The sequence below is a fragment of the Cibotium barometz genome, chromosome 63 (assembly GCF_041138505.1).
Source record: "Cibotium barometz isolate CiBa-2024 chromosome 63, ASM4113850v1, whole genome shotgun sequence".
In the NCBI taxonomy this organism is placed as follows: Eukaryota; Viridiplantae; Streptophyta; class Polypodiopsida; order Cyatheales; family Cibotiaceae; genus Cibotium; species Cibotium barometz.
Genome location: NC_141108.1, coordinates 24,335,849 through 24,346,898, shown reverse-complemented (window position 1 = coordinate 24,346,898; position 11,050 = coordinate 24,335,849).

Genomic DNA, 11,050 nt, shown 5'->3' with positions numbered 1-11,050 from the left:
AATCATAATCCTCCAAAATATCTAGATCCAATTTCTAACTTTTCCACTTTCCAACCATAAAATCCAATTTTGGTCATTCCTTCCTCAACGTACCTATGGCATCATTGGCAACCAGAACGCTCACCCTCTGCTCATTCAGGGACCTTTTTAATAGTTCCTAGCCCATAGTACCTAGGAGTTTAATCACATAAAAACCCTATGGACTCTCATGAGGTTGGAGATCAGCAAGATCAACCAACAATATCCATGTAAAAGAGCCATGAACTCATCTATTGAAGACCAGCAAGGCCAATCAACTAGATTCATGCCTGTGTTCAAAAAATAGCTCCAACTCATTTTTCTTCCCCGACGCATGCGTGGGTATCTTCGTCGACCCAGAGCCCGAGCACCGTATGGTCAGCAACTTCTAGGCTCCTTCGCAGGTCACCTAGCGCTTCACTCATAGGTTGCTTCCTCGGTCCCTCATCCACCGTACCGGAAGCTCACCATTTTAATCGAACCGAGGCTGGTCAAGACCTCGACTGACCTTGCCACACAAGACATCCTTCATTGACTCTCAGCTATTGTAACTTTTTCACTTAGGTCCACGACCTCATTCACAAGGTGGTCAAAATGCTTCCCCAGTATTCTTGACATAAAACAATCTTTAAAAAAAACAGGTTTCACATACAAATACAATTCCAAACGAAATTCCCATCTTTCCTCATCATCACACAACCTTTCACATTATTCCTTATCATTCCACATCATTTCTCATCGTCCCATTCCACGTCATTTCTCATTATTCTATATTTTTTACATTAACTCACATCCAATCATATCATTCCTATATCAACTCACATCCATTCACAGCATTTCTACATCCACTCACATCCATTCACATCATTCTTACATCCATTCACATTCATTCACATCATTCTTACATTCATTCACATCTTCCTACATCCATTCACATTCATTCACATCCATTCACATCATTCATACATGCACTCACATCCATTCTCATTCATTCACATCATTCTTACATCCATTCACATCATTCTTACATCCATTCACATCATTCCTACATTCATTCACATCCATTCACATCCATTCACATTTATTCACATCCATTCACATCATTCCTACATCCACTCGCATCCATTCACATCATTCTTACATCCATTCACATCAATTCACATCATTCCTATATCCATTCACATTCATTCATATCCATTCACTATTTTCAAATCATTCTTACATTCATTCACATCATTCTTACATTCATTCACATCATTCCTATATCCATTTATATCCATTCACGATTTTCACATTCTTTCTCAAATTTCTCAAAATAAAATACACTCAATATTCTTCTTTTTGAATAAAAGATTCATGGGATTTATAAAATCAATTATACCCATATTTTCCCTTTTAGTATAAACACTAATCCATTTATCTAAATGAATCATTTCTATAATTCTCATAAATTGAATGATTCTATAAAATTTGTGCATAACCTTCTTTATTTTTTGACTATTGAATAATGCTCAAAACTCCTCTTTTAGCATAAAAATATCTATGCCTAGAATATGATGGGAATTTCTCTTTTTGCTTTATTAATTTTATACATAAAAATAAGATTTATCTTTTTTCTGAAAAATTTTACCATAGCTTCACTGTAATTTTTGAGAATTTTTAATTTTCTAAACTTGATTTGTTCACAACTGAAATATGATAGGAACTCCTCTTTTGAGCTAAAATTTTATTATGCATACGTAGCATAATTATAAACATAATTATAAGCATAATTATGAATAAATCTCTTGATTATTCTTAAATAACTATTCCTCATTTCTAAGAATGTTAGCGTAACTCTCTTTCAATTTACAATGAGTTAATATGATTTTTCTTACTCATAATTAAGCTAAAAATAATTAACCACCATTTTTACTAGATTATCATGAAAATATCTAATCTCTTTCTCTAGGTTATCAAGCCTAGATTTTTGATTATTAAAAAACCCAACCACACATGTGAAAAAGGTGCCTACGTCAAGAGTTTCCCTCTCCTTACCAAGGTGTCAAAAATGCATCATTTCTCTAAAATATCTCATTTTTTTTACTAATATCTCTTACTTTTTAACTAATAAACCTTGTACTACTCAGTCAACTCTTCATCTTATGTGAGCATTTACTCATTTTTGGGTTTTTTTTTTGGATTTATCTCATCCCAACACTTGAATTAATTCAATTGGCCCATTGGAACTTTAATTGGACCATAATCCAAAAATTTCTGAAAAGACCCTTAGGCTAAGGTCCCTTATACCATTTTCAATTAATTTCTAATGCACATTGGAAAGTTCATTTTGAACTTCTATTTCACGGGAATCCATTTTAGACACTAGAAGAATTTTTGTATCCAAAGATATCTCAATTTTGGATTATCTCTCTCTAGATATTTTCTCTCTCTAGGCCAAAACAAGGTAAAACAAGATCTTTCTTCTATTTCATAGAGGGGATGATTACAAGAACAGAAGGAGAGGTTCTTACACCTTTACATCTCAAAAGTTGGAGGGAGGAATCTTATAGTTATGCACAAATTTTATAGAATCATTCAATTTATGAGAATTATAGAAATGATTCATTTAGATAAATGGATTAGTGTTTATACTAAAAGGAAAAATATGGATATAATTGATTTTGTAAATCCCAAATGTTCTAGATAATAAACTCTTCTAATAACTGAGTAGAAGCATGTTTTCTAGAATTGGGAGTGAACCACATTTCTCTATAACTCATCACTTTTGTTTGTAAAAGCCTAATTTATGAAGGCTACCTACCTTGTCATCTATCATATGGTTTTTAGGAGATCATTTTGTTCTGCATGTCCAATGCTCACCTTGCTCCATGTTTGGCATTGTCCCATCATTGCATTGAGAGGGGGTGTTGACATATATGATGTACAAGTGATAAAGGGTGAGAGAAAAAGTTTATGTGGGTGTAAACACACCCCAAATAAAGTGGACATGTGAGTGGAAAAGGGATCTAAGGTTAGCCCAACCCTGTCCCTTGGTGGACCCTCTATAAAGGGCAGGAGGCCTCACTTTTTGGAACACAAGTAACACAATCAAGACATTCACAAGGAGAAGGTCAAGCCAACTTTGGAGTGACTAAAATAGAAGGTAAGATAGAAGCTTTCTATGCTTCTTGTGTTCTTGCTCTTTCTCATATATAGTACTCTATCTTGCCATCAACTACTGCTTTCGTTGTGCATACTCCCCATAATTTTGATAGGAACCAAGTTCTAGGCAAATTTATGATGACATTTCAAGTCGCTCTAAGTCTGAGCTTAGCAAGACAACTGAAGGTAAAGAGGGCTCTAGCTTTAAGAGGAAATTCTTTCGGAGCGACAAGGGGCAAGGGGGCCAAAGTGAGCAGTAGAGAGCGCAGAGTGGACAAGCACTACGCAAAGAAACCAAGCCATTTTTGAGAGGAAAACCAATCTAAATCCACTAAGAAGGAAAAGTACGAGAAAGCTAGAAAGAAAAATATATGCTTTAATTGTTTCGAGGGTGAACAGAGAAAAGCACCATGTCCAAAGCTGGGAGCTGGAGGTAGTTCCAACAATGTCAAGAAGAATGGCAAATCCTCTCGGCAATTGCATACTATCCAGCGGTTACCTTTTAGTTTTGCAGAGTTCATAGAGGTGACAGGTTATGTGGCTATAGAGTCACCGTCATGATTGATGATGGAGCTACTCACAACTTCCTTAACTACATGTTAGTTACGAAGTTGTGATTGCCAGAGACCAAGAGTGACCAAGTACACTGTATCATTGGCTAATGGTCACGAAAAGACTGTCTATTGGGGACACAATGGTCTTGGGGGTACCTTTAACTATGTAGAGCTATGAGGTCACTTTGGAGTTTCAGGTCATGCATGTAGCTAGAGCCAATTTATATCTAGGCAAGGAGTCATTGTATAACCTCGAGGACAATAGCCTAGATTTTAGTTGAGGTTTCTGTGGGAAGAGGAAAGAGTGCTAGTCCAGAGCAGACTATACGAGTCTCTTGGGTTATGTACCGAGATGAAGAGCTCGGGGCTAGACCCTTCACAACCATTTGACACTAGTTCACTTGGGGGTGATAAATTTCATTAGGGGGAAACTATAGACACTATTCCATAGATGATATGTGCAACCTTGGTCAATCTGTCAACTACCACAAAAATGGAGTTGTAACCTAATTGCACTGACGGTAATCCAGTAACAAAATCCATACTAATACATTCCCACTTCATCTGTGGAATGTTGAAGGAATGCAGCTTGCCTGGCATTTTAACCCTTCCTGCCTTGACTCTTTGACATGTTAAGCACTGACATACATGATTGAGAAGAAGCTCTTCTTTACAGACATGTAGGTCTTTATGAACCCTGGATGTCTAGCTATCGGGCTATCATGGGATTTCCTCAGAATTTTTCCCTTTGTTTCCTCATCATTAGGAATGCACAGTCGATTATTGTAATACATGCATCCTTCGTCCATTTTGTACCCAAGAACTCGACTCATTTCCTGAGGAGTCTTGTTTCCTACATCAGTATGGTAGCAATGGGGGCAAAGAATCTATCCTGCATGATTTTCTCTCTTGCTTCACTGATCATTGGATTTTTCACCGATGTAATTGCAAGCAAGGAGGCTTTCCTACTGAGTGCATCGGCTACCACATTTTTTTTCCCTGGCCAGTACTTTATCTCAAAGACAAATTCCTATAGGGTCTGCATCCACCTTCTTTGACGCATGTTGAGCTCCCTTTGGGTGAAGATCCACTTCAAACTTTGATGATCTGTCACATCAAGGTGCATCTCTATCCCAAGAGATAATGTCTCCATAACTTCAGAGCATAAACTACTGAGAGTAACTCCAAGTCATGGATGGCATAATTTCTCTCATGCGTTCTGAGCTTTCTGGATTCATAGGCTACTGTATGACCTTCCTGCATAAGTGCACCTCCTAGGGAAAAACCACTAGCATCTGTCTCATCACACTACCTCAAAGGGTAAGGAAAAATCTAGCAATTTTAGGATAGGGTTGGTTACTAAAGCTGTGTTTAGCTTGTCAAAAGCACTCTGACACATAGCAGTCCACTGAAATAGGGTGCTCTTCTAGAGAAGGTTAGTCAAAGGGGATGCTATCTGAGCATACCTGGGTATAAAGATTCTATACCATCCAGTTAGTCCCAAGAATCCTCTGACTTCTTTCATTGTTTTGGGCTCTGACCACTCCACAACTGCTTGGCTTTTAGTGGGGTCAAGAGAAATCCCATCTTTAGACACTATAAATCCCAAGTATTCTACCTGGCCATTAGCAGAGAAAGAATACTTTCTCTTTTTTGCATGGGGTGTTGAGAGATGTAATCATTGGTGTTGTGTGTATGTGGGAAAGCACCCTAGAGGTGCAAAATATTGTGGCAAGATAAGAATGCCACATGTGATATTGTATGGTGTGTGAGTCTTTCATGTTAGTAGAGTTTTTTTGGGAAATTCAAGTGGCAGAAACGGATAGAGAGAAGAGATGGGATGCCAAATCTCGGTCACTACATTCTATTTGTAAGTATTCTAAAAGAAATACAACAGCACGAAAAACCCATCCACTCTCTCATGCTTTTATAGTGCTTGTATTCAATGCGCCAATGGAGGAGATGTTCAAATCACTCACATGTTTCTAGTTTGGATTACATAATTATGGAGCCTTTGGCAGATGGCAGTAATGACAACAATGTTGATGATCATCTTGATGATGATGCAATTGACAATTTCGCAGTGATTGCAGAGAAGAACAATAACGAAACATTGACTTTTACATCTTCAAATGCATTGAGGGAACTTTGCAAAATGGCAGCAAAGGACCATTGGGGAAATATCATTACTCGAGGGTCTTATGTAGTTGGACATGTGTATTATGCAAGAAAGAGTGAGCAAATCAAGTTTTCGATTCCCCTGCACAAACATAACAACAAATTCTTCATGTTATCTCCTGACATCAATGAAGATGTGTACAACAGCATGCCCTTTGATCTTGAGTAGAAATTGGGATGATGGTGAGACCTAATTAAGTCTTTTGGCTGTAGTTATACAGTTTGCAGCCACTTGCTTTGATGTTAGTGACCCATATAATGTTCACCATGTTAAGTTTTTAGCAGCCAATTTTATTAGGGTTTATCACCAGCTTATACTAGTGTATAGCCTCTTGTTTTGACAGTCAAAAAAATTTGTTAAACATTTCTTGTCTGACTATTTAGTTTATAACCCGTTCTGTAGTGTAAAGATTGTCAAAACATTTTATCTTAGACTACTCAGGTTATCAGCATTTTATCTTAGATTACTCAGGTTATCAGCAGTTTGTAGTCATTTAGTTTATAACTCGTTCTGTAGTGTAAAGATTGTCAAAACATTTTATCTTAGACTGCTTAGGTTATCAACAGTTTGTAGTCATTTTGTAACAAGATTATCTTCGATTTAAAAGCGGTTTGTATAAGTAAGGTTTATAACCAATTTTAACTAATGGTTTATATAATACCAGCTCATATCTGGCTTATAGGTTTATAAACTAGTTTATATCCTTTTGCTTTGATGTTGGAGACCCATATAATATTCATCATTTAATACATAGAAATGTAAGGTTTTGTTGGCATCACCATATAATGTTGAAATACATTAAATAAATTAATAAAATAAACCAAGTAGTTAAATTAAACAAGTTATAACCATGTATTTCTTTTGTTCACACTTGCATGTCTTACATATTTAAAAAGACAAGATAGACAACTATAACCGGTTTATAACGACTTTAACAACTTGCTTCTACTTGTGTACGATTGGCTTTAAACAACTTACACTTGCATGCATTGTCTTTAACACTTACTTCATTAAAGACTATGCATTAAAGACTAACAACACCCAAAACTAGTCATCAAAGGGAGGTGACCAGAAGAAATGAAGACTTGTATTCATATATGAGGAAAACGTTATTACATCCCTATAAAATATACAAAAGTTTTTGTTGTGTGTGCAAAATAGGCAAGGTGGGGCCTTAACACTTTCTTGTTTTAAAATCTCTCAGGCTCATCTTTCAGTAGCACCTCCTGACATTCATAGTGTCTACATCAAGGTCTTTATAGATGACTATGTTGCAAGTGAACTCTCTCTTATCTTTTTCACATAACCATGCGGCCAACCAATATACCATAGTGTCCTTGAGAAAGTTGCACTCTCGTGTTTGACTTTCAAGATTTGGAAAAACAAGGTATGTGCCTAATTCATTCCACATGACCTTGTACACCAACTCATCAAAGGTCAAGGTGTTGTTTGGATCCAGAGTTGAGGACATGTTTTGTGCAGGTCATTCAACCTTTGTGAAATAAGGGGTTTTTCTCACCAATTTTAAAGTCAAAGACCCTCTGGCACAAGCATTTCCCTATTATGCATCCAAATCTACCTGCATGTTCTAGAAAGCATAACTTGATAATGTGCTCCAGCTTGGGTAATTTGGCACAACTCCAAACCCAGACTTCGAACAATCTAAAGCAAAAGTCCAGAAACACTTTAGCATCTAGCCGAATAAGAATGGTGCCATAGTCACGATTGTACATGTATCGCATACCCAATGCTGCAAAGGAGTCCTTGGAATCCAACTTGAGCACCATTCATGTCTAGAATGAGCACTCTTATTTGCTGGGTAAGTAATAGTGGTGGAGCTGGGAACCTTAGAGGATAAAATGCCTTTTAATGCACAAACAACTCTAGATTTGTTAATACATCTTCATTCTTAAACACTTTGAATATGGCTTGCAAATTAACATGATCTTTTGTATCGAAGGTTTCCTTAGCACACAATTGTGGCAAAACACATAAGCATTTGCCATCACCCAAATCTGTGCGAGCATCCAAGCATGTGCCACAAATTAGACACAATTAATTAAAATAACATAAACCCAAAAATTAACAAGAGAAAAGAGACATTTAACATTGAGATCAAGATGGCATCGAAAGCAAGAAGTATGCATTATAGCCAAAAGTTGTACAAAAAGAGGATGGTTCACTCTACAAGCGCTTTTTAAGCTTTTGGGTTTAGAGTACAAAAAAGAGGATGGTTCATGAAAAAAAAACTTTACAAGCACTTGCAAGCTTTGGGTTTAGAGGTTAGACAGGTGGTAGTGTTTTCTTCATCACCATGTCCAACATTTTCAACTCTATGTACTGCCTCCTTCTCTGCATTCTCTAGTCCAACAGCAACTGTCTCATTTTTCTTAGCTTCATTTCTTTCTTATCATCTATGGTGGCTGTTGTCTACAATTTTGCTATTTGCCTTTTTCTATACTCCACCTTTAGTAGCAAGTGGCGCAATCTTGCGCTTCTTTTTCTTCTTCCCTAATTACACCAATGTTACCTTTGGAGAATTCGTATCCACCTCAGCTCCCATCAACTAAGCAACATGCTAAGTCACTAAAAATAACTAAGGTGGACTACTTTTCAAACACTAAAAATTAAACATCTCACAAAACTCACCAGATGGGCAATCATGCACTTTACATTGCTTTTTTGCAGGTTTTATGTCCATACCTCTTCGAGATTCTCACAGCACTCTCCTTCATGGAGTCTTCATGGTTTAATGGAGGGCTCCTTGAACTAGGTTTCTCTATGCAATCATCTGTGAAGTCCTCAACACATCTCACAAAACTAAGGTGGACTACTTTTGCACACTAAAAATCAACATCTCACAAAACTCACGAGATGGGAAATCATCCACTTTACTTTGCTTGCTTGTTTGGTGTCATGGACCGAATCATACATCCAGACCTCTTTCTGGAGATTCTCACATCACTCTCCTTCATGGAATTTTCATGGTTTGATGTAGCAAGGCTGTCTGAAGTAGGATTCTTCATGCAATCATCCGTGAAGTTCTCATCAACACATCCCACAAAACTAAGGTGGACTACTTTTGCACACTCAAAATAGCATCCCACAAAACTGACCAGATAAGTAATCATCCACTTCACTTTACTTGCTTGGCATCATGGTGCAAGTTACACATTCAAACCTTAACACAAGACTAGCATGACCTCACAAAACCTTTATGGTTTAATGGAGTAGCTAGGCTACCTATAGTAGGTTTCTCAAGGTAGTCATCCATGAATTCCTCAACACTAATGGGCTCATGATGAGAAGAACCACTTATGCAGCCTTTGTGTGAACTAGCCATCCTCCGTAACTCTTTGCAAAAGAAATTTAAACCACAAAAAAGAGGCATTTGCATGAAAAAAAATCTCTTGTGATGCTAATATGAGGACCTTTAGTAGCCTTGATCTCATTGACATCATTGAACATTGGTTCTTCAGTAGAGGATAGGACTTGAGTTAATCCTACTAACATCCAACATACATTATTGATTTAGACGACTGACCACATTTTTGTGGATCAAGTGCAATACAACCAATTAAAATCTAGTTTGGTACTCATATAGGTATAACCTGGCCTGAACTCCGCACTTTCTATTGGGTTTTGAATGGTTTTGGACCAATATCGTACGGTATATAGACTAGTATCATATCAGTTGTGAAAACCTTTATAATACCAGTTTCCAGTAGTTCAAAGTAGTTTGGGACCAGTATCATATTAGTTGGAAACCTTTATTATACACTCTTCACTTCTTAGCTACTTAACCAACATCATACCAATTGAAAACCTTTATGATACCAGCTGCTTAGATGTAATTATCGATGAAATGTCATGGATAGGCTGCTTAGATGTAATTACTAGTAAAATGTCATGGGGCCAGGCTAAATACTAGCTGCTTAGATGTAATTACTAGTAAAATGTCATGGATAGGCTAAATACTAATATAGTATCGGTGGTGACACTCCACACTTCTTAACTAATGATCGATTTTGAGACCAGTATCATACTGGTTTAATACTAGTAGCAAAAAGAACACTAGTATATGACCAATAGCATAGTGGTTTGAAGCTAGTATGAAACTTGCTGGTAAGATATAATTAGCATAGTGGTTTAAAGACAATTACTGTATGAAACCGAGATGAAACCTATTGGTAAGATATAATTATTGGTAGATGTCACAATATTGTCTACAATCCATACATCTAAAGTGTCAAAATTACAAAAAAAGGTTGCAATTGCCTGGTAGCCATGATGTAGTAGAGGTTGTATGCTTGGTTAACCACTAGTTGACACCAGTGGAGCAATGTCAACATACCTACATAAAGTTTCTTTAAGGAGAAATCAGATAAGAACTAGTCCAGTATTGGTCTAAATGTTTCTTACCTCCTTTGAGAACCCTCGGGCCAGCTATACAGGCTCTTTCGCCCCACCATTTCTCTTGAATCTAGAGGCATGGCTTTGTTGCATCTCTTTGAGAGACACTTGCCTTGAGCACAAAGGTGTGCAAAACAAAAAGCATGGTATTGGTGTTTACATGGCAATATGTAAACACCAACAACATTTTCCTCGTCAACAAAAGAAAGACCACAACCCTTGCATCAGCCACAACTGGCAAGCCATGGCCTAAGAAACTTTGGTGGTCATAGAACAATGGAGAACAAAGTGTTCACTCTTCATGTGCATAATCAATGACTCCTAGAGCATGGCTTCATAAACAATCCTGTGACTTTTGCTCTAGATCAACCTATTACAAAAGAGGACAAAAACTACTCAAAAAAAACATGGGGATGAAAATACTTAATTGTTTGAAAGGACCATGTAATTACCTGTGCTTTTACCAATGTACTCTTAGCATTCTCTACTTTCTCCCATAACTTTTGAATTGTTGGATCATTTTTTATCTCGGCTTCTTCTAGCCCACCAACATCCACACGAAAAGGCATCATCACATTAAGGGCACCTTCCGTTTGATGTAGTTAATCACTTGCTACCTCCATGCTCCCAGATGCTTCATTGTATTTTCCCACCTCTTGTTGTACTCTCTGTGTCACCTCGACAAGAAGTTCACCTAGTAATTTTGTTGCACCTCCCATCTCACTTTAACACCCACATCCTG